Here is a 26417-nt window from a genome sequence, read left to right as displayed (position 1 = left end):
ATAGTATGTGTGCAATTAAATCTAACTACACGATTCATAACAAGTAAAATACAAGTTCATAATTTTATTAGTGTCTTCTGTTGTTGCTGCTTTTGTGATTACTGAGTGCCCATTTCAGGGTGTTTCTATGTCTAAAATGCATAGAAAATGCCAAACCTTTCTAACTCCAAGGGTTTGGCAGATCTCATTTTTGCCAGCCTTTAAGGGCAGCTGCAAAAGCCTGTTTTGACACATAAAATTTAGTTCTAGGGTTTTTTTTTTTTTCAGCTGCTAATGTTTCCTGTTGAGCCAAAATATGAACAGCACCCTGCCAGCCATATTGTATTACATTATGAAACTGCAAATTGCATTAACAAGATAATCTAATAACTTTTTCTGAGACAGGAAAAATGTGCACCATCATTTTCTAAAGGGCAGGGAGAAAATGGCATCCTTTTGGACATCAGTAGATGTGGAGAAAAGAATTCAGCCCAAGTGAGACTTTGGGCTTCTTTCTGTGACAGACATCACCCTGCCAGTCATTCTGCCAGTCATCCAGCAGCATACAGTATAATCTGGGAGATGTGATTTCTCATCATCATCTTGGTACCTCTCTGTAGCATGAAAATGAAATTACTAATTGCAGGTAAGTATAAAATCTCCCTAGAAGAGCTTTCCTTTGACATAAGATGACAGCTTTAAATTTTTGTACTTAATAAGATGGACCAAGTTTAAGAAAGTTTCTCTTTCTTAGCATGAGAAGTTGTGGACAGTAAGATATCTTCAACTTTATAAAAGAAAAAAAAAAGATTATAATCTCTCAAGCAAACTACTCTAGTATTTCTTGTCTTAAAAATATCCAAATGTTCTAAGAAAGCAGGATTCAGCTTCTAGCTCTCCCCCCAGAACCTTACTCAAGTCACCAAAGAGATGGTAGAGTGAGAAAAGATATTTATCAATGCTGAATCTGAATCCTGGTGTGTGTCATGTGATGGAACTAAGTCAAAGGAAGGTGGTGAGGCAGACACAAGAGCCATACAAGAGGCATTCCTGATGAGTGGGCTTTACTACTGAAGAGTAGGAGGTAAGGGCTGATGGTCCAGGTAGACAATGGGAGACATGAGTCTGGCCATTGGGTAACCCACCCACCCTGCATGTACTCTTCCACCTTTTCCATGTCCATGTTGATTAATAACATCTGAAACTTAGTGAAGAGCAAGCTATGAGAAAGCCTAGAACTGCAATAATAGGAGACAATTTCAGCCCCGTATTCCAATAGGAGCAGAGGCACCTCACACAAATTTAAAGGCAGTAGGAATATTTTCAAACTTGACCATTCACCATAATGCATTCCAGCACCAGCTAGAACTCTGTATTCCCCTCACACAGATTAGGAAAAAGAAATTTATTTTTGACATAAGGTCAGAAAATAAGCATATTGCAGAGCAGTTAAATGGGTGGGAATAACAATTATGTTAGGAAAGAAGATATATTTATAAATAGCAACTGCTTTGTTCTTTAAAAACAACAGTTGAAAACTGGGATGATAAAATAATAGACTCATGACAAAGGCAGTGGCTAACTTGAAGAAAGAACTAATGCAAGCACATAATCACAGTGCAGATTCTGAAAAAGCACACTGAGCAGTCACGATCAGAATTGAAATGACAGAAAACCAAGTAAATTATGTGGAGAACAGGCTTAAGGACACTCAAATTACAGAATAAATGAACATAAAAGTGAAAGGAAGAAAGAAAAAAAGAAAGAAGGGAAAGAAGGAAGGAAGGAAGGAAGGAAGGAAGGAAGGGGAAAGAAATAAAGGAAGAAAGTAAGAAAGAAGAAATGAGAGATGTCAGTGGAGATCATCTTGTGAAAACCTGTGCTCCTAAAGAAGAGAACAAGACCAAAGAAACAAAAAATAATCACAAAGACTGTAGAAGAACTAGTACATTTAACTGACAGAAGACTTGCTCCTGAAGATGGAAGGTCTTCAACGTACACAAGTTAAAATGAACTCATATCTAAACAATATGCTAGTGAAATAATGGAATATAAAGAATAAAAATAAAATTCTAATGTATCTTCACAGAACAAAATATCACATATGCACAATTACAGGAAGATTGGTGATAACTCTGAATATAAACCTGTCTCGCATTTTCCCAACGAAGACTTTGAAAAAATGGAACCACCTTGAAAACATAGTACAAGTTCTAATAAAAATAATTAATTTATTAATTTACTTGCCCAGGCATGTTTAAATTCACATGTTATAAAACTGGTAGTTGAGAATTATATTTTTTTCCTACAACTTAGATCATGAAACACTTTTGTTCAAACTCTTAGCATGGACCTTTGGTGTCAATCTCTTCATCATTATCAGAGTCATTTTAAGATCATTTAACCTCCTAGGTTACACCATTAGAGGCTGCAAAGTTTCAACTTGTTGACTTACAGGAGAACGATTGCCTGTGGCTAGGTCTAAAAGTCTTACCAAGCTCAGTCTCTTCCATATAAGTTTGATGAGTTATGGCTGTTTTGAATATGTGTTAAAATACAACCAATAGAAATTGTATATACAGCTACAAGTTTTCATTTTAATAACATTAGGACAGTTTAAAAATCATAAAGATGTATATTGTCAACAATGTAACTATGTGGCCTACGCTTTAAAAAAAAACGTTTTCAATGGTTAATTTACAATGCAGCCCAACACTTGCCATCATGAAGTAGTACCCCCAGGAATAATGAAGACAATTCAGTTAAACTCTTTGCCTTCTGGTTCTATTGGATAGTTTTGTGAACCCCTAAAACCCTCACTGATCGAGGTGGTTTCAAGCTAACGTGTCTCTGCAGCCGATTCTGTGTTCCTTGTAAGAGAGATGCTGAAAGGACTAGATAAATCAACTCTCTCTATGCTGAGGCTGGATTCAGATTTCTCTTTTGTATCATGAACAACCAGATTCCAACTGAAGAAAGAGTTAGCGTTCTCAAATTCTATATCTAGCCAAGAAGAAGTGATCCACATGTGAAGACCAAAAGACCACATCAATCATAAAAGAACTTGAGAAAAGTGGGCTTCCCTGGTGGCGCAGGGGACACGGGTTCGTGCCCTGGTCCAGGAAGATCCCATATGCCGCGGAGCGGCTGCGCCCATGAGCCATGGCCACTGAGCCTGCGCTCCTCGATGGGAGGGGCCACAGCAGTGAGAGGCCCGCGTAATGCAAAAAAAAACAAAGAACTTGAGAAAAGTAACACCTACGTACACTTTCTCTTTTTTTGGAGTATATATATATACTTTCTAAAACAAACTTATTAGAAGGCATATACTTTTTTTATAAATTCAGATTATAAATGGTATATTTTTTTGGAAATATACTTCATATAAGAATAAAATAATTTAATTATAATAGACTTTAATCAAAAACAGAAGCTCAAACTTGGAGGAAGAAACTGCAGACATTTACCTTTCTTAATTTATTCATAAAAGCTAATATGGTAAAGAACTTAAAAACTGAGTTTAATTAATTTCAATACTTCCTAATTCTGTGAGTCTGTGTTGATTACTACCATCTCTCTGAGTGGGTCTCCTCATTTATAGCACTGGATAATTCCTGAATCTGCCTCATGTGGTTGTCATGAAGATGATACACATTCACACATGTGAAGTACTGACAACATGGTCAGGTCACAGTAAGTCATTAATAAAATGTCACTGTGATTATTGTTACCACTGAACATACTAGGAAATCAACAGATGGTATTCCATTCTCAAAGATTATAATTTAAGGGGACGAGGGGAAGATGGCAGAAGAGTAAGATGCGGAGATCACCTTCCTCCCCACATATACACCAGAAATACATCTACACGTGGAACAACTCCTACAGAACACCTACTGAATGCTGGCAGAAGACCTCAGACCTCCCAAAAGGCAAGAAACTCCCCACGTACCTGGGTAGGGCAAAAGAAAAAAAGAAAAAACAGAGACAAAAGAATAGGGACGGGACCTGCAACAGTAGGAGGGAGCTGTGAAGGAGGAAAGATTTCCACACACTAGGAACCCCTTCGCAGGCGGAGACTGTGGGTGGCGGAGGGGGGGAAGCTTCGGAGCCGCGGAGGAGAGCGCAGCAACAGGGGTGCGGAGGGCAAAGCGGGGAGATTCCCGCACAGAGGATTGGTACTGACCGGCACTCACCAGCCCGAGAGGATTGTCTGCTCACGCGCCGGTGCAGGCGGGGCTGCGAGCTGAGGCTCGGGCTTTGGTCGGAGCGCAGAGAGAGGACTGGGGTTGGTGGCGTGAACACAGCCAGAAGGAGTTAGTGCACCATGGCTAGCCGGGAGGGAGTCCAGGAAAAGGTCTGGAGCTGCCGAAGAGGCAAGAGACTTTTTCTTCCCTCTTTGTTTCCTGGTGAGCGAGGAGAGGGGATTAAGAGTGCTGCTTAAAGGAGCTCCAGAGACAGACACGAGCCACCGCTAAAAACGTGGACCCCAGAGACAGGCAGGAGATGCTAAGGCTGCTGCTGCCGCTACCAAGAAACTTGTGTGAGAGCACAGGTCACTGTCCACACCCCGCTTCCGGGAAGCCTGTGTAGCTCGCCACTGCCAGGGTCCCGGGATCCAGGGACAACATCCCCGGGAGAACGCATGGCGAGGCTCAGGCTAGTGCAACATCACGCTGGACTCTGCCGCCGCAGGCTAGCCCCGCACTCTGTGCCCCTCCCTCCCCACGGCCTGAGTGAGCCAAAGCCCCCAAATCAGCGGCTTATTTAACCCCGTCCTGTCTGAGCGAAAAACAGACGCCCTCCGGTGACCTACATGCAGAGGCGGGGCGAAATCCAAAGCTGAGCCCCTGGGAGCTGTGAGAACAAAGAAGTGAAAGGGAAATCTCTCCCAGCAGCCTCAGAAGCAGCGGATTAAAGCTCCACAATCAACTTGATGTACCCTGCATCTGTGGAATATATGAATAGACAACGAATCATCCCAAATTGAGGAGGTGGACTTTGAGAGCAAGCTTTATGATTTTTTCCCCTTTTCCTCTTTTTGTGAGTGTGTATGTGTATGCTTCTGTATGAGATTTTGTCTGTATAGCTTTGTTTCCACCATTTGTCCTAAGGTTCTATCCATCCGCTTTTTTTTTTTAAATTTTTTTCTTAATAATTATTTTTTAATTTAATAACTTTATTATATTTTATTTTACTTTATCTTCTTTCTTTTTCTTTTTTCCTTCCTTCCCTCCTTCCCTCCTTCCTTCCTTTCTTCCTTCCTCCCACCATCCCTCCATCCCTCCCTCTCTCCTTTCTTTCTTTCTTTCCTTCTTTCCTTCTTTTATTCTTTCTTTCCTTCTTGCTTCCTTCCTTCCATCCTTTTTTTCTTTCGCTCTTTCTTCCTACTTCTACTAATTCTTTCTCTCTAATTTTTCTCCCTTTTATTCTGAGCCATGTGGATGAAAGGCTATTGGTGCTGCAGCCAGGAGTCAGTGCTGTGCCTCTGAGGTGGGAGAGCCAACTTCAGGACACTGATCAACAAGAGACCTCCCAGCTCCACATAATATCAAACGGTGAAAATCTCCCAGAGATCTCCATCTCAACACAAACACCCAGCTTCACTCAATGACCAGCAAGCTACAGTGCTGGACACCCTATGCCAAACAACTAGCAAAACAGGAACACAACCCCACCCATTAGCAAAGAGGCTGCCTAAAATCATAACAAGTCCACAGACACCGAAAAACACCACCAAACGTGGACCTGCCCACCAGAGAGACAAGATCCAGCCTCATCCACCAGAACACAGGCACTACTACCCTCCACCAGGAAGCCTACAGAACACACTGAACCAACCTTAGCCACTGGGGACAGAGGCCAAAAACAATTAGAACTATGAACCTGCAGCCTGCAAAAAGGAGACGCCAAACACAGTAAGATAAGCAAAATGAGAAGACAGAAAAACACACAACAGATGAAGGAGCAAGATAAAAACCCAGCAGACCAAACAAATAAAGAGGAAATAGGCAATCTACCTGAAAAAGAATTCAGAATAATGATAGTAAAGATGATCCAAAATCTTGGAAATAGAATAGACAAAATGCAAGAAACATTTAACAAGGACCTAGAAGAACTAAAGAGGAAACAAACAATGATGAACAACACAATAAATGAAATGAATAATACTCTAGATGGGATCAATAGCAGAATAACTGAGGAAGAAGAACAGATACGTGACCGGGAAGATAAAATAGTGGAAATAACTACTGCAGAGCAGAATAAAGAAAAAAGAATGAAAAGAACTGAGGACAGTCTCAGAGACCTCTGGGACAACATTAAATACACCAACATTCGAATTATAGTGGTTCCAGAAGAAGAAGAGAAAAAGAAAGGGACTGAGAAAATATTTGAAGAGATTATAGTTGAAAACTTCTCTAATATGGGAAAGGAAATACTTAATCAAGTCCAGGAAGCACAGAGAGTACCATACAGGATAAATCCAAGGAGAAATACACCAAGACACATATTAATCAAACTGTCAAAAATTAAAAACAAAGAAAGCATATTAAAAGCAGCAAGGGGAAAACAACAAATAACACACAAGGGAATCCCCATAAGGTCAACAGCTGATCTTTCAGCAGAAACTCTGCAAGCCAGAAGGGAGTGGCAGGACATATTTAAAGTGATGAAGGAGAAAAATCTGCAATGAAGATTACTCTACCCATCAAGGATCTCATTCAGATTTGATGGAGAAATTAAAACCTTTACAGACAAGCAAAAGCTGAGAGAGTTCAGCACCACCAAACCAGCTTTACAACAAATGCTAAAGGAACTTCTCTAGGCAGGAAACACAAGAGAAGGAAAATACCTACAATAACAAACCCAAAACAATTTAGAAAATGGGAATAGGAACATACATATCGATAATTACCTTAAATGTAAATGGACTAAATGCTCCCACCAAAAGACACAGATTGGCTGAATGGATACAAAAACAAGACCCATATATATGCTGTCTCCAAGAGACCCACTTCAGACCTAGAGACACATACAGACTGAAAGTAAGGGGATGGAAAAAGATATTCCATGCAAATGGAAACCAAAAGAAAGCTGGAGTAGCAATTCTCATATCAGACAAAATAGTCTTTAAAATAAAGACTATTAGAAGAGACAAAGAAGGACACTACATAAGGATCAATGGATTATTCAAGAAGAAGATATAACAATTGTAAATATTTATGCACCCAACATAGGAGAACCTCAATACATAAGGCAAATACCAACAGCCATAAAAGGGGAAATCGACAGTAACACATTCATAGTAGGGGACTTTAACACCCTACTTTCACCAATGGAGAGATCATCCAAAATGAAAATAAATAAGGAAACACAAGCTAAATGATACATTAAACAAGATGGACTTAATTGATATTTATAGGACATTCCATCCAAAAACAACAGAATACACATTTTTCTCAAGTGCTCATGGAACATTCTGCAGGAAAGATCATATCTTGGGTCACAAATAAAGCCATGGTAAATTTAAGAAAATTGAAATTGTATCAAGTATCTTTTCTGACCACAATGCTATGAGACTAGATATCAATTACAGGAAAAGATCTGTAAAAAATACAAACACATGGAGGCTAAACAATACACAACTTAATAACGAAGTGATCACTGAAGAAATCAAAGAGGAAATTAAAAAAAAAATACCTAGAAACAAATGACAATGGAGTCAGGATGACCCAAAACCTATGGGGTGCAGCAAAAGCAGTTCTAAGAGGGAAGTTTATAGCAATACAAGCCCACCTTAAGAAATGGGAAACATCTCGAATAAATAACCTAACCTTGCACCTAAAGCAATTAGAGAGAGAAGAACAAAAAAAAAACCCAAAGTTATCAGAAGGAAAGAAATCATAAAAGTCAGATCAGAAATAAATGAAAAAGAAATGAAGGAAATGATAGAGGAGATCAATAAAACTAAAAGCTGGTTCTTTGAGAAGATAAACCATTAGCCAGACTCATCAAGAAAAAAAGGGAGAAGACTCAAATCAATAGAATTAGAAATGAAAAAGGAGAAGTAACAACTGACACTGCAGAAACACAAAAGATCATGAGAGATTACTACAAGCAACTCTATGCCAATAAAATGGACAACCTGGAAGAAATGGACACATTCTTAGAAATGCCCAACCTGCCAATACTGAATCAGGAAGAAATAGAAAATATGAACAGACCAAACACAAGCACTGAAGTTCAAACTGTGATTAAAAATCTTCCAACAAACAAAAGCCCAGGACCAGATGGCTTCACAGGCAAATTCTATCAAACATTTAGAGAAGAGCTAATACCTATCCTTCTCAAACTCTTTCAAAATATAGCAGAGGGAGGAACACTCCCAAATTCATTCTACGAGGCCACCATCACCTTGATACCAAAACCAGACAAGGATGTCACAAAGAGAGAAAACTACAGGCCAATATCACTGATGAACATAGATGCAAAAATCCTCAACAAAATACTAGCAAACAGAATCCAACAGCACATTAAAAGGATCGTACACCCTGATCAAGTGGTGTTTATTCCAGGAAGGAAGGATTCTTCAATATATGCAAATCAATCAATGTGATAAACCATATTAACAAACTGAAGGAGAAAAAACATATGATCATCTCAATAGATGCAGAGAAAGCTTTCGACAAAATTCAACACCGATTTATGATAAAAACTCTGCATAAAGTAGGCATAGAGGGAACTTTCCTTAACATAATAAAGGCCATATATGACAAACCCACAGCCAACATCATCCTCAATGGTAAAAAACTGAAACCATTTCCACTAAGATCAGGAACAAGACAAGGTTGCCCACTCTCACCACTCTTATTTAACATATTTTTGGAAGTTTTAGCGACAGCAATCAGAGAAGAATAGGAAATAAAAGGAATCCAAATAGGAAAGGAAGAAGTAAAGCTGTCACTGTTTGCAGATGACATCATATTATACATAGAGAATCCTAAAGATGCTACCAGAAAACCACTAGAGCTAATCAATTAATCTGGTAAAGTTGCAGGATACAAAATTAATGCACAGAAATCTCTCGCATTCCTATATACTAATGATGAAAAATCAGAAAGTGAAATCAAGAAAACACTCTCATTTACCATTGCAACAAAAAGAATAAAATATCTAGGAATAAACCTACCTAAGGAGACGACCTGTATGCAGAAAATTATAAGACACTGAGGAAAGAAATTAAAGATGATACAAATACATGAAGAGATATACCATGTTCTTGGATTGGAAGAATCAACATTGTGAAAATGCCTCTACTACCCAAAGCAATCTACAGATTCAGTGCAATCCCTATCAAACTACCACTGGCATTTTTCATAGAAGTAGAACAAAAAAATTCACAATTTGTATGGAAACACAAAAGACCCCGAATAGCCAAAGCAATCTTGAGAACAAAAAATGGAGCTGGAGGAATCAGGCTCCCTGACTTCAAACATTACTACAAAGCTACAGCAATCAAGTCGGTATGGTACTGGCACAAAAACAGAAAGATAGATCAATGGAACAGGATAGAAAGCCCAGAGATAAACCCAGGCACATACAGTCACCTTATCTTTGATAAAGGAGGCAGGAATGTACAGTGGAGAAAGGACAGCCTCTTCAATAAGAGGGGCTGGGAAAACTGGACAGGTACATGTAAAAGTATGAGATTAGATCACTCCCTAACACCATACACAAATATAAGCTGAAACTGGATTAAAGACCTAAATGTAAGGCCAGAAACTATCAAACTCTTAGAGGAAAACATAGGCAGAACACTCTATGACATAAATCACAGCAAGGTCCTTTTTGACGCATCTCCTAGAGAAATGGAAATAAAAATAAACAAATGGGACCTGCTGCAACTTAAAAGCTTTTGCACATCAAAGGAAACCATAAACAAGACCAAAAGACAACCCTCAGAATGGGAGAAAATATTTCCAAATGAAGCAACCAACAAAGGATTAATTTCCAAAATTTACAAGCAGCTCATGCAGCTCAATAACAAAAAAACAAACAACCGAATCCAAAAATGGGCAGAAGACCTAAATAGACATTTCTCCAAAGAAGATATACAGACTGCCAACAAACACATGAAAGAATGCTCAACATCATTAATCATTGGAGAAATGCAAATCAAAACTACAGTGAGATATCATCTCACACCGTCAGGATGGCCATCATCAAAAAATCTAGAAACAATAAATGCTGGAGAGGGTGTGAAGAAAAGGGAACACTTCTGCACTGCTGGTGAGAATGTGAATTGGTACAGCCACTATGGAGAACATTATGGAGGTTCCTTAAAAAACTACAGAGAACTACCATATGACCCAGCAATCCCACTACTGGGCATATACCCTGAGAAAACCGTAATTCAAAAAGAGTCATGTACCAATATGTTCATTGCAGCTCTATTTACAATAGCCTGGAGATGGAAGCAACCTAAGTGCCCACCATGGGATGAATGGATAAAGAAGATGTGGCACATGTATACAATGGTATATTACTCAGCCATAAAAAGAAACGAAATTGAGCTATTTGTAATGAGGTGGATAGACCTAGAGTCTGTCATACAGAGTGAAGTAAGTCAGAAAGAGAAAGACAAATACCGTATGCTAACACATATATATGGAATTTAAGAAAAAAAGAAATGTCATGAAGAACCTAGTGGTAAGACAGGAATAAAGACACAGACCTCCTAGAGAACGGACTTGAGGATACGGGGAGGGGGAAGGGTGAGCTGTGACAAAGTGAGAGAGAGGCATGGACATATATACACTAACAAACCTAAGACAGATAGCTAGTGGGAAGCAGCCACATAGGACAGGGAGATCAGCTTGGTGCTTTGTGACTGCCTGGAGGGATGGGATAGGGAGGGTGGGAGGGAGGGAGACGCAAGAGGGAAGAGATATGGGAACATATGTATATGTATAACTGATTCACTTTGTTATAAAGCAGAAACTAACAAACCATTGTAAAGAAATTATACCCCAATAAAGATGTTAAAAAAAAAAGATTATAATTTTAAAAATATTGGCTTGGCAGTAGGATTTGGTGTAATTTTTATTTTAAATATTTTTTCTCATCTATATTTTGGTTCATTTCTTTCTGAAATGATTACCTATTTCTTGGACAATTTTAACTATATAATAATTAAAATAAATGACTACAACTATGAAATTCATTTTAAAAATAAATTCAAATTTGTCATAATTCAGTTTGTAATAGAACAGTAAATCAATAGTCTTCATCCCAAGAATTGTGTGTGGCAAAATCGCATAAATGTCCTGAGTTCTAGATTATTGCATGTCAAGAAATTAGAAAAAAAATCCTTCTCCCCATCAACAAGCATATTACATAAAATAAAAGTTAATTAATAAATTATGCAGCTCTCCATTGATTGAAATGTTATAGATTTTATATTTGTTATTTGCCCACTACTCTTTTATTGTAATTTAATGGTAGTGAGGTGGTTTTACTTGGTATGTGGTACATCTATGGAAACAGCATATCTCCATAGGGCAGTAGTGCTAGTTACCACAGAATGCAGGGCACACCTTGCTGCTGCTTTTTTTGATATTCAGTCAGGATGTGGGCATGAGCATGGTAATGTAACTGCCTGCAATAGTAGCATACATTGAGTCTATCCTTCAAATTCTTCATGGAAACATGGTGGAAATTAAATATGTTGTTAGAAAACTTTATTATGTCTTCTGTGCAGGTGGAGATAGCAAGACTTGAGAGACCAAGAGTAAATACCAAAATTAGCTGGAATACTTCAGTGTTCACATCGATCAACAGGGTGAATGCTAGGGGTAAAAATAAAAGAGAGTCTTAACAAAACTTTATATGTTTAATAAAGGTGCCAAAATTTGAAGGTCACATATTAGCGTATCTCCAAGTGTATGAGTAGAATTCCAAGCCTCAAATGAACCTGAATATTATATGTTAAACATCCTAATTAGATCAAAACTGCCTTATAGAATTTGTTTCTCTGTTCTCTACTGAAGAAGCATTTGATAAAGAGTAGCTTTTCTTGATGGTGATGAAAATGACTGTGAAATGTCAAAAGGTATGATGTCACTGTGCCTCTTCTTCACACCATGGTCCTTGCTAGTGGGAAGGAGAGAGTATGAGCAGATATGACACAGGAATGACCTTGGAGAAAACCTAAAATAACCTTAAAGATCTGTAAAGCTGCATTTTGATAAAGTCAGTGGGTAGAGTAATAATGCTATATTTCCAAGCACACTTAGGAGTCAAAATGAATAGATTGAAAGGCAGAGATTCTCCTCCCAGCTGTGTAGGGATCATCAGACCATTATGTTTATCCTCTGCAAAATGGTTTGTGTTGAAATTATTTTTTTAAGGGCATCATTTCTCTTAGAAAAAAAATCACTAATTTCCCAGTTGAATATCCCATAAGATATTGAAAGGCGTTAGTGAATACAGAGTGAGTATTTTAATTTAAAAAACATGAGCATTCCCCGTTGTTCAATAATAATAGGGATGAATAACATCTACTTTAGGTTTTCAGATGTAATTTATGGTGATAAGACTTTAAGACAGAGGATGGATAAGCTGATGGATGATATACATATAGTTGAAACACAGGTAATGATTGTGACAGGTATTGCATTAGGTTATGACAATCTGAAAACAAAGTAGTTTAAAAAAAACTGCTGTGAAAGAGAGTGAATTAATAAACTCTGTTAAAACAAGTGCTCGGATTCCTATACTGTACATCTTAATTTCTGGTTTAGGAGGCTCCCTGCCAAACAAAACATGATCAGTCAAATCTTCAGTGGGGAGGGGGAGGGGTGGTTTCTGGAAACTTTTAGGATTTGACATTGAATAACCCATATATCATCTCTATAAAGAGCAATGATGACAAAACACATGAGGAAGGCAGAGAAATTAACTCCTGGTTTATCCACCGATGTATTTCTGTTATTCCTTCAAATGAAAAGATACTTCAGCACCGTTCTTTAGTGGTATACTCTCCTAATACCCTTAATTTATTCCTCTTCATAGATTCTCTTTACCACAACCATCATTAATCATTACATACTTATGTGCTTGATAATGTGTAGTTTTTTGTCTGTTTCCCCCACACTTCTGTAGGAAATAATTGTGGTAGCTAACCTATCCCTCCCACCATGGCAAGAAAACATAGACTAAGCTCAGGAAAGATTCTATAAGTCCTTGCAGAGAGCAAGTACCATAGACATGTCATGCACAGTACCTGGTAAGCTCAGAGCATGGTATGGTGTTTCCATCATCATGGCTGTTAGGGAAGATGATCAGGTCACCAACTAAGAAATCCTGCTTCCTAGAATGAGATCAAAGTGAGAAGAAACTGGCCCAGCTAGGTGTTGTTCTAGATAGCAATCAGGTAGCCAAGGGCACAGTGTTCAAAAGATATACTTATCTAAGGTATGCTTCTGGCTATGTTTGTTCCAAATGATTCCAACTGGTGGAGAGCACATAAGAGCTGAAATGGAGAATTCAGTCATAAGAAGAAGGGCCAGAGAGTCTTAGCATGGTACCAGTGGTCCCATATTCCAAGTAGAGTTCAGGGCCTGGCTTTCGCTCTAGCAGTAGTTTAGACAGGGAATCAGATGGAATGTAAAAACGAGAGTTCTTATTGGATGTTGAGTGCTACACACTGGAAAAGCAGTGTGTAGAGAAACATGGGTTGGAGAGAAGCTTCTATTTATTAAAACTCCTCTCTGTGCTTTTCATATGAGAATGTAGAAGTCTAATGTGATCACTGAACACTCCTGTCTCAATGAAGCCTTGAGTCTAGGTAGTACTTTTGTCTTTATTAGGGGAAGAATTGTCCCACACCATGACCTTGCAAAGCCTAAGCAATATTTCCTTCTAGCACTGACATGCTTAGGGTCACATAAGAAAATGCTCCATAGAGTTCTACTGTTTTCCAGCAATGCTGCAGTCACTGGCTCAAAATTGGGCATAGTAATTGCCCTTCTCCTGCAAATACCATCTTTGGAATGTGGAGAGAAAAGAATGCTCATTAACATTCTTTGATTGTAGTCCCCTTGACTGTGGATGTTTGGTAAAGGATAATGTTTTGAAAAAGTTGATATCAAAATGTTCTTTTCCATGAAACAACCACCACTATATTAATTTATAAATGTTAATCAGTAATGAGTTGGATAGTAGTTCAACTTTATTATTGATACAGTGAGTTCATGGGGTTGCTAGGAATCTAACCTCCTTGAGGTTTTCAATGGAAACATGAGTTCTGTGTTCCAAACATGTGACTTCAAAAGAGTCTTGCAGTATTATTTGTGTTTATGTCAGTGTTACTTTTACTAATGTTAGTTTCTGGTTTTAGGCTTAATATGATAGTCCTCACAATAGTTCATTAAACAGCTAAAACAAAGAAAAAAAAAAACCTCTCCTACCTCACACTTATTTTTCCAAAGACCTCCGCAAGACCTGTTAGTCCGCTGAAAAAAAGCAAAAGTCCAAGGGCACATGCTGTCAACCACTGTCATTCCCACATACTTGTACCTTAGAGTCAGCAAAAGCAGGCTCTCCTCTCTCACTCCTAAACTCATGAGACTAAAAAGAAAAGGGAAAGCAAGGCATCAAGTCTGAGATATTTTATTCAACCCTATGACCTATGATAACATAAAGAATCCATTTTCTGTTTAGTAAGACCTCATTTCCTAAAAGATAAGCCTCCTATATATTGAAATGTCCTCTATCCCCCCAGGGCATAGAGACACCAAACTTGAGAGTGTTATTGCTCTTTCCTTAGTACATGCTCTTCAGAAAGTCTCTTAACATTTCTACGCCTGCCTTTGCCCTTCTGCAAATTAATCTTGTAATACCCATTTCAAAAGAATGATAGGGAGCTTTTGACATGTGTAACAACGACTTTGAGATCCTCAGATGAAAGAAGCTTCGGATGTACAAAAGCATTATCCTTGTTGGTTGTGCATTTTTTGCTATGGTCTAACTGAGGGGAGGGATTAAGGGAGATTAATTGTGCATATGATCTGTCTAATCAGTTAAGGAGAGCGCAGAATGCTCATGACCTTCAAGAATATCAAATAAAACAATGTGCCAAGGCAGTTTCCTGAGTTTAGTTTATTGTTTCAGCAGAGGTTGAGCTAGGAGAGAAATGGAAGTGCTTGGGTTTTGAGACAATACAACTGAGAAGGAGTATAAAGGCAGAAATACATGCATATAATGTGAGTAAATATTGTGAGCAAAAACGTTGGGCCTTAAAACAAAGATTTTTAAATCCCATTTTTTCTCCTTATATATCTCCTTATATTAGTGTGCTTTGTGGTGTAGGAAATGTGATAGTTCTCATTTCACTGCCTAAAAAATGGGTTGAGGAGAGAAACCACATGACTTAATCTCCTCAATCCTCTGTATTCCTCAGTAATACATAAGATTTAATAATAGGTGCTCAGTTCCTCTAATCTATTGAGAGGGAAGTATTAACCAAATAGAAAGAATGTCCCTTGGAGAGAAAGCCATGATTATTGTTACAAAGGTCAATAAAGTTCAAAATTGTTAATCACAAAAACTCTGAATTACATTGTGAGTCCTGCCCTTCAGCTTTACAAGCTCTTTTTAAGTCCATCAACCAATCCTAAGGAGGGAAATCTGGTACTTTCTTTGGCTTGGTAAGTATCACAAATGTAATTGCTTTCCTCTATCATCTAATAGCCTCATTGTCCTTTTAACTTTTTCTTTTCTTTTTGAAGAATTTATTATTTTAATTTTATTTATTTATTTTTTTTTATTTTCAATTAACTGTAGATTCACAGGAAGTTGCAAAGATACAGTATTATGGAGAGCTCCCCTGCTCCCTTCATACATCTTCCCCCAATAGGTACATCTTACATTACTATAATATGATATCAGAACCAAGAATTATATAGGCACTATGTGTGTTTAAAGTTCTATTCCAATTTATCTCATGATTGTGTAAATGTCACTGCAATCAGGATTTAAAAATATTCTGTCCCCACAAAGATCTCCCTGATGCTCTTTTTACCTTGCAACATATGCACAAACCATATCCTTTAACTTTATGTTAAGTTAAAGTTAAACCATATCCATGTCATAAATTCTATATGATATATAAAATTGTACATACAGCTTATAGTTACAAAGTGCTTTTACATATTGTATATAACACTTCCAAGAAGTGGAAAAGCAAAAATCCTTAGTTTATGGATAAGTTTTAAGAAATTACAGAACTACTAAATACAGAAGCTGAACTTACAACCTCATGCTGTTTCTCAATTGTGACGCTAACAATGTAATAGAATTTTCTGGAAAAATGGAAACTGAATACAGACAATCACCTAGGGTTTTTTAGGCTCCAAATTGTCCTTGTGTAATGGAGTTAGGGACTGCCACTGTTCCTGAAATTAAGGGGAGCCAAGAACAAATCCTTCTCCTCCCCCTAAATTACCAGAGTTATAGAGACCTAGACATGTGGTGAAGATCTAAAGAGATAAAGACAATGGAAGCATATTCATAAGCTTTCACCTATAAATAAAAATATGGGGTCATTATCACAATTACAATATTAACTAGATTATAAAATGGATATAACCATACTACTGACTCTAGAGAGGTGCTGTGAGGATTAACACAGATAAGACACATCAAATTCTCATCACACTCTCTGACTCGTAATCTCTGAATACACGTTCTATCCCAGCAGCATCACCAGCTTCATCATTGTTTTACTTGAGGATTTCTAAAATTTAAAGTGTAAGGACATAGACATCAAACATTATTTTTAAAGGCTTATTCTGGATCAGAGGTGCTCATCTAGAAATAAGAGAAACAATGATGCCATATTATTGAGTAAGCTCAGAAATATTGAAAATCCAGGGCCCTAGAGAAAAAAAAAATGTTAAGACTAAGACTGAGGTAATAAGGCCCTGAAAGAAGTCCATAGGGTATAACTCAATCTGATTTATGGATTAACTACAACTTGCCCAACTAGCAAATACCCTCATTGGGTGTTATTATATTTATCAGCATAAAGTCAGAATGATGGTTTTAAGGATGAGGAATTCTGACTGTACTTTCATCAGATTGGACATTTTAACAGTTCTCATCTAGTTTGCTCTCTATGTCTAGGAGACAGAAGAATTTTCTAGTATGGCTGTCTGCTATGGCATCTCTCATACCTCATAGACACCAGAAGAACAGTGGAGAGGAGATTGCCCCTCGTCCAGGGTGGTCAATGCCGAGGCATTGCAGTGATTTTTCTGCTCAGTATGAGCTGATTATTATTGTCATAGCAGCCTTCCAGCCGGAAAACATCTCTACTCTATGCCTGCAGTCTCACTATTAATGTTTTATTTATCTGTGTTAAGTGTTGCCATCTCCCCACTGTCTTCATTAGAATGTAAATTATACTGAAACAAATATTACATTAAATAAGCCCAAATACATTTATCAGAGCAATTTCTCTTTGTGAGAGAAAACAGGCAAAAGAGAATGCTTAGTGCCTAGGATAGAAGGAAGACATCGAACTGGGGTCAAGGGCTTAAAAGAGGGGTTTGCTTAACCTTGATGCCAGAGTAAAGGTAATTTTAAAAAGTTGGCATAATCATCCTAAGCCACTGTGTCTGTGGCTCAGTTTTTGTGTTTTATACCTCTGGGCACCATGGTCTTATTTCATTCCTTAATGCTACAGATCCATTTCAGAGTCCAATGAATAAATGTCACACTCTTTATTTCTGGTTATAGAACTGACTCCAGTGCCCTCTGAAGGTACAATAATCAGTTAGGTCCCAGCATTTATAGGAATGAAATATGTATTAATGAATATTAAATAATAAGATAAATTGGCAAGTACTAAGGTGTTTTGATTCATGCAAGCTATAATGTTTTATATATACATGTATATGTTTATATTTTAAGGTACATGAATCAGAATGCATAAGAATGTTTGTAATTTATCTTTATTCTCAATATTTATTAATGTATAATACTAATAAATTTTAGTGCATACACTTGTAAATTTTTAATATATATATGTTCTGAGGGTGAGTAAAATGAGTAAATATTAGAAATAAAAAGAGCAGAATGATAAATGCAACTTCTTCTACACACTAGCTAAAGTTTGTTTTCTGAATGTAACAACTTTGCTGTGTCAAAGTAGCTTTTAAACTCTTTTATCTTTCCATTCCTGTCCTGTTTTTCTGCTGAAGTCATGGAAACCACCATTTTTCCAATAGAGAGGCAGAGACTGAGGGGTAAATTAATCCACACCTTGATATTTTAGGAGCAGCTCTCTACGGGTTTGCAGTTTGGTTTATGTAAAAAGGAACAGAAGGCAAATCATGTTGTGATCATAGGCTTGGTGTCCTACTTTTCTACCTCGTTCTTCCAATGGTCCTCTCACTGAACCCAAGTCTCACAAAGAGTCTGAAGAAGGTTATTACCACTATCGGACAGATAAAAGAGAGAAGTACCAAGGATATTTATGTTTTATTCAGGGACAAAGAGATGAGAGGACATTGGGTAGACTTTTAGCCCGACTGGGTTGTATGTGTTTGGAGGAGTAGGTGTATCTGAAGCAGGAAAGGAAGTGAAGGGCTCAGGATTAGAGATGCCATATTGTGGCACCAGTGTGACAAATAAATGATGCTCTCCACGCCGCATTGTAGACAGAATTTGGTAAAGTTAGCTCCTAAATCTAAACTTACTGTACATAAGAAAAACTGGAGTAAGTGTTTTAAAATGCAGGTTTAGATCTCACTCCTGGAAATTAGCTATGTTCGGTACCTTGGGTGAAGTTCAGAATACTGCATTCTGCTGATTGTTATGTGGTGATCCACCAGAGGCTCTGAGGTACACCTTCCTTGAAGGCAGGGAATCTGTCCTGTTCACCTTTGTATCTCTAGTCAGTGGCAGAGAAGCCAACACACATTGGTGCTGAATAAAGGATGTGCTGAATGATTACTAATGGATAACTTTTTGATTGCCCATTATGAGTCATGTTCTTTGCAAAGACTTTTTATATACATGATATCATTTCATCTTCCCAGCACTAATATAACCTCCATTTCCTACTATTATTGTTAGAGATGAGAAAATGCATTTAGAGAGGGTAAGTGATTGAGTGAGTACATGAACTCATGTACATTAATTCCCAGATCTGCTTTTAGGTTTGTCAGGTAAATGGACAGATGGATGAACGGATGTCAGAGTGGAAATCAAGATGACAACTATAAGGTAAATTATAAGAGGATTAAACTATCTGGGTTCAAATTTGAAAATCACATATGTGTGGAATATATATTAACAACTATATTTATGATTAAACATTATATTGATAGTTTCATGCTATACATAGGGATATATCATACTTGACTATATCAACATACACTGACTCATTAAACAATTCAGCATTCATTATGTGTCTACTTTGGGCCACTCATTTCACTAGACATGGGACATAGAACAATTAACATACAAACATGGTGCGCACCCTCATGTTAGTAATTATAATAATAACAGACACAACAACATCAACAGCAATATGCACTTCCCATTCTAGATCCCAAAACGCTTTCACTTGCCTTGTCACATTTGATCCTCATGGCAACTAAATAGAGAGAAGGTCATTATCACCTCTGTTTTACATGTAAGAAAACAAGAGACACTTTACCAAAGCTTAAGATATAAGTAAGCCATAGAACTTAAGAATACTCAAGGTATTTAAATGTTTATCTTGATTATCATCACCAGGCCACTCATCATTTCTATATCAATAGCTGTAGAATTCTATGTTGATCAAAAGGAAAAAAAACATAAAAGGAAAAGTAAACCACATTTAACTGATTCATTGATCTGTCTAAACTAATTCTTTAAACTCTTTTTTCTAGTTTTGCTTTGAATGATTAACTGATATTATATTCTTTACCATCAAAATGATAAATTATTCTATAAGATTGATAGAGGATGAGGCTTTGATGGATATCTAAGATGCTCAAATATGTACATATTTGTAAATTTTAGCTCTGATCTCTTTGCATAGGAAGAAACATAATTTGAGAAAGGGCATACATTTTAAAAGCCAAATAGTATCTCTCATTTTTATAGATATTGGCCAGAATACACACACATGTACAGACACAAGCATATAACCACACATATGTGTACACATATATACACAATCTTAAAATGCACGGAGGAGCCTATAGTTTTTATAACTCTCATAGAACTACCTTCTCATTTGTTTGCAGACTGGAATCCCCTAGAAGGTGACAAAAGAGTTGCTGTATAGTTATTCTAGTTTGAACATATAGCTTGGAATTGCTTAGAGTGACCTCGTGCTAGCTCTTAACTAGCTTTTCCTGGCCAGCCAGCCAGCCATTCTAGACTTCAGTATGGTCATAAGGGTCTAATGCCTCCTTAATGATAACCTTCTCTCATTCCTGGCATGTTACTGGCCTCACCTCAGGATTCTGCTTCACATCGTGCCTGAAACACAAGCTCCCTTAGCTTAAAAGATTAACCAGAAGCCTGTGGCTAACAATAAACTGCCCATCCCACTCCCATTTTTGTGCCTGGAAATTAGAACAGGTTGATACGTGTTATTATTGAGTCATAGACTTGGCATCATCCTCCGAAGGTCATTTATCTCCCCACCATCCTCCAAGCATGGCTGCAGATAAGCCACCCCTATAACTAACCATTTATTCACAGTTGATTTTGAATGTCTCTGTGTCCTAGCTAGTCACCATTGCTTTCCTTTTGCCACAAACCAAAGGAGAAGGAAGAAACAAGGTTATAGAAGTATGAATGGTAGTGATACCTTTGTGTTTCCTTTCTTCTTTACAGGCATTTTAATAGCAAAAAGGGTACCTATTGGCCTTGACTGCAGAAGGCTTATGGGTAAATACCAATTCTCTGAGAATGGAACTATGAGTCTTGAGAGCTGCAAGTGGTATATTATCAAATATCTTCCCCTCAACTTATACATGAACAAAGAAAGGCAGAAATGCAGCCACAGTCTCAGAGACGAGGAATTTTAACATATAATTCTGAAGTTTCACAGGAAAGAATCTACAAATAAGAATAAGTATGTATTAAAAAGTTAAGTCTTCTTGATCTTAAACAAAACCAAATGTAAGCAACAAAATATGTTGAGATATAATTTTGTTGTAAGGGTGAAAATAGAGTGGACTTAGCTTAAGTTGATGTCAACTTCTCTAACTGCTCTTATACCTGCCCTGGAAATAATAATAGCCAGAAAATCAATCACATGTATATAATAAAATGTTTGTCTTTCATTGTTCATAGCTATTCATGTAGGTGTATTACATCCTTATGTGGTGGTAGTGGTGGGAGGTAGATGGGGATCCCTTCTGTTCTCTTTAAGTATAAAAGTGGGAAGGCAACAAAAGATCCATTCTCTTTCTCAGAGATTTCCATTGAGGGCAGAGTAAATTGTCCTGAAACAGAAATTCTTAGATTCATTAAACATATATAACCTTTTGCTCTTGTGTGGCAATGAAGATATCTGATCTTCTCAGCAAACGTCAGAGTTCAACAACTCCCCTACTACCCTATCTTTGAATTGTAGAATATGCCACTAACCGCCCCTGAACTCAGTTCTATAATGGAATGGAATTAAAAACAATATAGTAAAATGAAACACCTCAGAGCACTTCATTAACTCTAAAATATGACAATATTTGTAGTTAATATTAATATTTGTTATGAGTTGTTATGAGTGTCTCCTCAAAATTCATATTTTGAAGTTCTAACCTGCAGTACCTCATAGTATGACCTTATTTGGAACTGGGTCTTTACAAAGGAAATCAAGTAAAAACAAGGTTATTATGGTGGACCTTAATCCAATATGACTGGTGGTATCCTTATAAAAAGGGGAAATCTGGATACATAGACACGCATAGAGGGAAGACATTGTGAAGAGACATAGGGAGAAGGTGGCCATATATGAGCCAAATAGATAGGCCTGGAACAGAACCTTTCCTCACAGCCCTCAGACAGAACCAACCCTACTGATGTCTTGATTTTGGATTTCTAGTGAGACAATAAATATCTTTTATTTAAGCCACTTTGTGGTGCTTTGTTATAGTAAACTTAGAAAGCTAATACAATATGCTTGTCATTTTAAAAAAATATTCCAGAATGAATAAGTATCAGTGCCAATCCAAACACAGGAGTATTTTCCATTTTTCATTATCACTAATTTCACTAGGTCCTAAGTCTGTCTAATAGGGACATGGGGCCAGGAGTTCTGAATGACTTTTTCATGCATCTAATCATATGTCCCACATTACCCATCCCACAAGTGTGATTAGATACAAAACCATAGTTCCATGCTTCTCTTTATATGACAAAGGCAAAGTTTCACTCACTCTTTTATTCCACATACACTTAGTCAGGAGATTCCCCAAGGAAGGAATAAATAGAGTCTACAAGGAGAGGCCAGAATGCATACTGTACCTTGAACAATGGAGATTAAAGGAACATAGACAAACTCATCTTTAGTAGGACTATCTGTTTCTCCTCTGTGTATTTTACATTAGACTTTAAAATGTTATTATGGGATTGTTATTTGAAATATTTACATCTAAAACTCTGTTGAATCCTTATAAATCATCATACAGAGAGTAGGAGCTAACAGTTGTCATTGCTCTAGATTTACCCCAGAAAACATTGCCTGTTAAGAGCAAAGCCAAGCTTATTTTATTTTTATTTATTTTTATTTTATTTATTTATTTATTTATTTTTGCGGTATGTGGGCCTCTCACTGTTGTGGCCTCTCCCGTTGTGGAGCACAGGCTCCGGACGTGCAGGATCAGCGGCCATGGCTCACGGGCCTAGCCGCTCCGTGGCATGTGGGATCTTCCCGGGCCGGGGCACAAACCCGTGTCCCCTGCATCGGCAGGAGGACTCTCAACCACTGTGCCACCAGGGAAGGCCGAGCCAAGCTTCTTTTAAACTAAACCCAAGTAATGGTCTTCTAAGAAAAAGAAAAGACACAGTTGAACTCTGGCATATCAACAACCTCATGGGTGTGTTAGTTTGGGTGCACTCTGAGAAGAGGATTAGTGTCTAAGGGATTTCTGTAGAGAGTAGAAGAGTGAAGTTAGGGCATGGGAAGAAGCCCAGTAGAGGTAAAACCACATCCTTAGGCTGAACACGTATGGGAGCTCCTGAGTTTATATCCTAAGTGAAGGCAGGGGTGCTGAAGTTTCATAGCCCAGCAACAGTCAGACATTAGCTTAAGGGCCTTGCAATGGAGACGCTTCCTGCTTGCATGCAAAGTGGCTTCCTCACAATAAGAGGCAACCTTGCAAATATTGTCACAGATGTGGGCCATTAGAAAATGAGCTATGGTTGGGGGTGAGGGGAAGCTGTAGGCTCCTAGAAATAGAAAAAAGTGAACTGAGGGGATGGGGTGGAATGGCAATAGCTACAATGGCTACCACAGTGGGTTATATTTTTCAGAATATCTCTATCCATTTCCTGCTGAGATAAATAGTGACTACCAATAAATAGGGACCAATACATGGCAGTCTTTGAGATTTCTATCCAGAAATTCCATAGGCAATGGATTCCTACTTGTTTCACCTAACAATTCTTTTCATTTGAGGGTTTGTTTTCATTTTATTTTCATTAGTTATCATGCTTACAGAGAAGTAAATAAAATATGTTTACTGCTTTAAAGACAATTATCAAACAAAATGCTTGTGTATTTACAACTCAGATTAAGAAACAGATCATTGTCAGTAGCTTAGTCACCGTGTCTTTCTTTGATTATACCCTGCTCCTTCTCAGGAGAGAATCTGCTAGGCTGACTTTCTTGTTCATTAGCCTATCATTTTCTTTAGTGTTTTTATCTTTGTTTGTATTCCAAAATGATACATTGTTTCATTTGACTTTTTTTTCCTTTTAATAATTTCATTTTGTCTGCCTGGTTAATGTAGTATCAGTCAGTGATTTTTTCCGCTCTAAAGTTACTATTTTCCCCTTGTTAATTTGCTGGGAGTAGATGGTAAGTAATTTGTGGGGAGATACTGAGAAGCTATGGAATATCCTGTATCTCATCCATATATTAGGGGTGAATGTTCCATCACTATATTTTGGCCTCAACTTTGTTTTTTATTTTATATTTTATTGAACTATAATTGGCATTCGACTCCTTTTTGAAACTGATATAATTTTTAATTAGACACTGTATATTCTCCCAGAACATACTTCTTTGAATGTTGTGTTTTTAAGATCCACTTATGTTGACAACAGTAAATCTGTTTAATTCTACAGCTGATGTGCACATGGATTGTTTCTGACTTTTGCCATTACCAAAAGTATCCTGTTCTGAATATCCTTATGCCCTTCTCTGGGTACAGCTATGCAAGGTGATATCTATGGAAACATAGATGTCCATGATGGTCTCATCAATTCATGTCTCTGCAAATACTTGATATGGCCAGACTTTGTCCTATCAGCCATTCTGTTGGGTTTAAATCTGCATTTTCCTGATATTAATTAGGTGGAGCATACTTTTATGTTTATTGGTCCTTTAGATTTCCTCTTCCCTGAAGTGCCTGTTCCAGGTTTTTTGACAATATCTGTTAAGGTTGTTTTCTAGGAGTTCTTTATATATTTGAAAACTTACACTTGGTCAGTTTTATGTGCTTCAAATATCTTCTCCCAGTTGGAAACTTGTTTGTTTACCCTCTTTATGGTGTTTTTTGTTGTTGTTATTGTTATTTTAAAAAGAAAGTTCTTTATTGTACTGTAGCTGACTTTATCTTTTCCTCTATGATCTCTTTTTGGGTAAGTCTAGAAAATTATTTTCTTTCCTGAGCTCATAGAAGTAGTCTCTATATCATCTTTTAAGAATGTTATGGTTTCATTTTTCACATTTAGTTCTTCAATTGACCTGTAAATAATTTTTTTAAATGACTCATTTCTTTAAATAGTTAAAGAAGACCTGATGGTTTGTAAACTTAAATTGTATAATATACCAAGATCTTCATTACACTAAATCTCACAAAATGAAGCTACGTTTAAAATACCTTACCCTTCCAAAATGATGAATTATACCTCTGTTTACTTACCTTAAAAGAACAGAAATGCCAATGCTTGTCTGCATTTTGTGTATTTAGTAAGTTAGGCAGTCTGTTAATTATTCTCTCCTCTATCCAGAGAGCATTTATGGAGGATTTTCTCTAGTTGTATTCTTGGTAGAAAAGCAAATGGAGGTTTCTATAAGGTGAAGGAGATTTAGAAGTGAGGAAAGTTATTAAGGGCAATATATAATCTAATATATATCTTCATAGAGATGAATGACTTTCAGAAGCCATTTTGGCTTTTCTTTTATAAGCATGCACACATACACACACACAACCAAAAAAGGATAGTCCATTTTTATGTTATATAAGTTTCCAAGAGTCCAGTGGATATGGGTAAAGTAATGAGAAAGAATTATTTTCCCTCCATTATGGACTTCTTTAGTAATTGGTATCATACATATTAACTGACTGCTGCTTACCTTTTTGGAAACGAGTAGAATTGATATGATGAATAGTTCCCAGTTGATATTAGTGCATTCCAAAGTATTAATCAGTAATATAATTGAGAACTAAAATCACTGAATTCAGTTTTAGAGACTTAAACCATGCCAAATCTTTGTCCCTCAAAAGTATTAAATGAATGATAATGAATGAATAAATGAATGAAAGGATGAATACTAAATACCTATATAAAAGTGGGTCAACAGTTTTATGAAATAAAATGTGTCTGTGAAAAAGATGGTTTACCTGATAAAAATGTTACTACTACTACTAAATATTCAAGTGATAGAACTTTGCTTTTCAAAGCTCTTGTTGTGGCATTTTTATCAGTAAAGACTACATTTTTTAAAAGTAATTTATAGTGAGCCTTGGTATTTTGAAACAGAAGTTTTATTTGATCCTAGAGATGAGAAATAAGGTTTTTCATAGAAAGATGGAAAAGAGAACATCTTAACCCAGTGCCTCTTCATTTCTTTTTGTTTCTTTAGATCCCAGAGTATCGAAATGCTTATTATTATTATTACTTGTTTCATCTACAGTATGCTTATCAAAGTAAGTTTCTCTGTCACAGCTGGAACAATCAAGATTTCTTTTGTTGCTTATAATAAATAAATACTCAATTGTGAGAATGTCCTCAGGGAAAGTTCATTAAAGAAGAAATGAAAATGCTGAGAAATAAATGGTTATTGTGACTACACTTGTCTTGATATAATATGCAAAAATGTAATTTGGCTCTGTAATGTCTGGAATGTAACAGAAAAGCTTAAGATGGAGAAATGGAAAAGATGTTGCATTTATTACATTATTTCAATTATCATT

Source organism: Orcinus orca, chromosome 15, assembly GCF_937001465.1.
Source record: "Orcinus orca chromosome 15, mOrcOrc1.1, whole genome shotgun sequence".
NCBI classification, from domain to species: Eukaryota; Metazoa; Chordata; class Mammalia; order Artiodactyla; family Delphinidae; genus Orcinus; species Orcinus orca.
Note: the sequence above shows the minus strand (reverse complement) of the source record.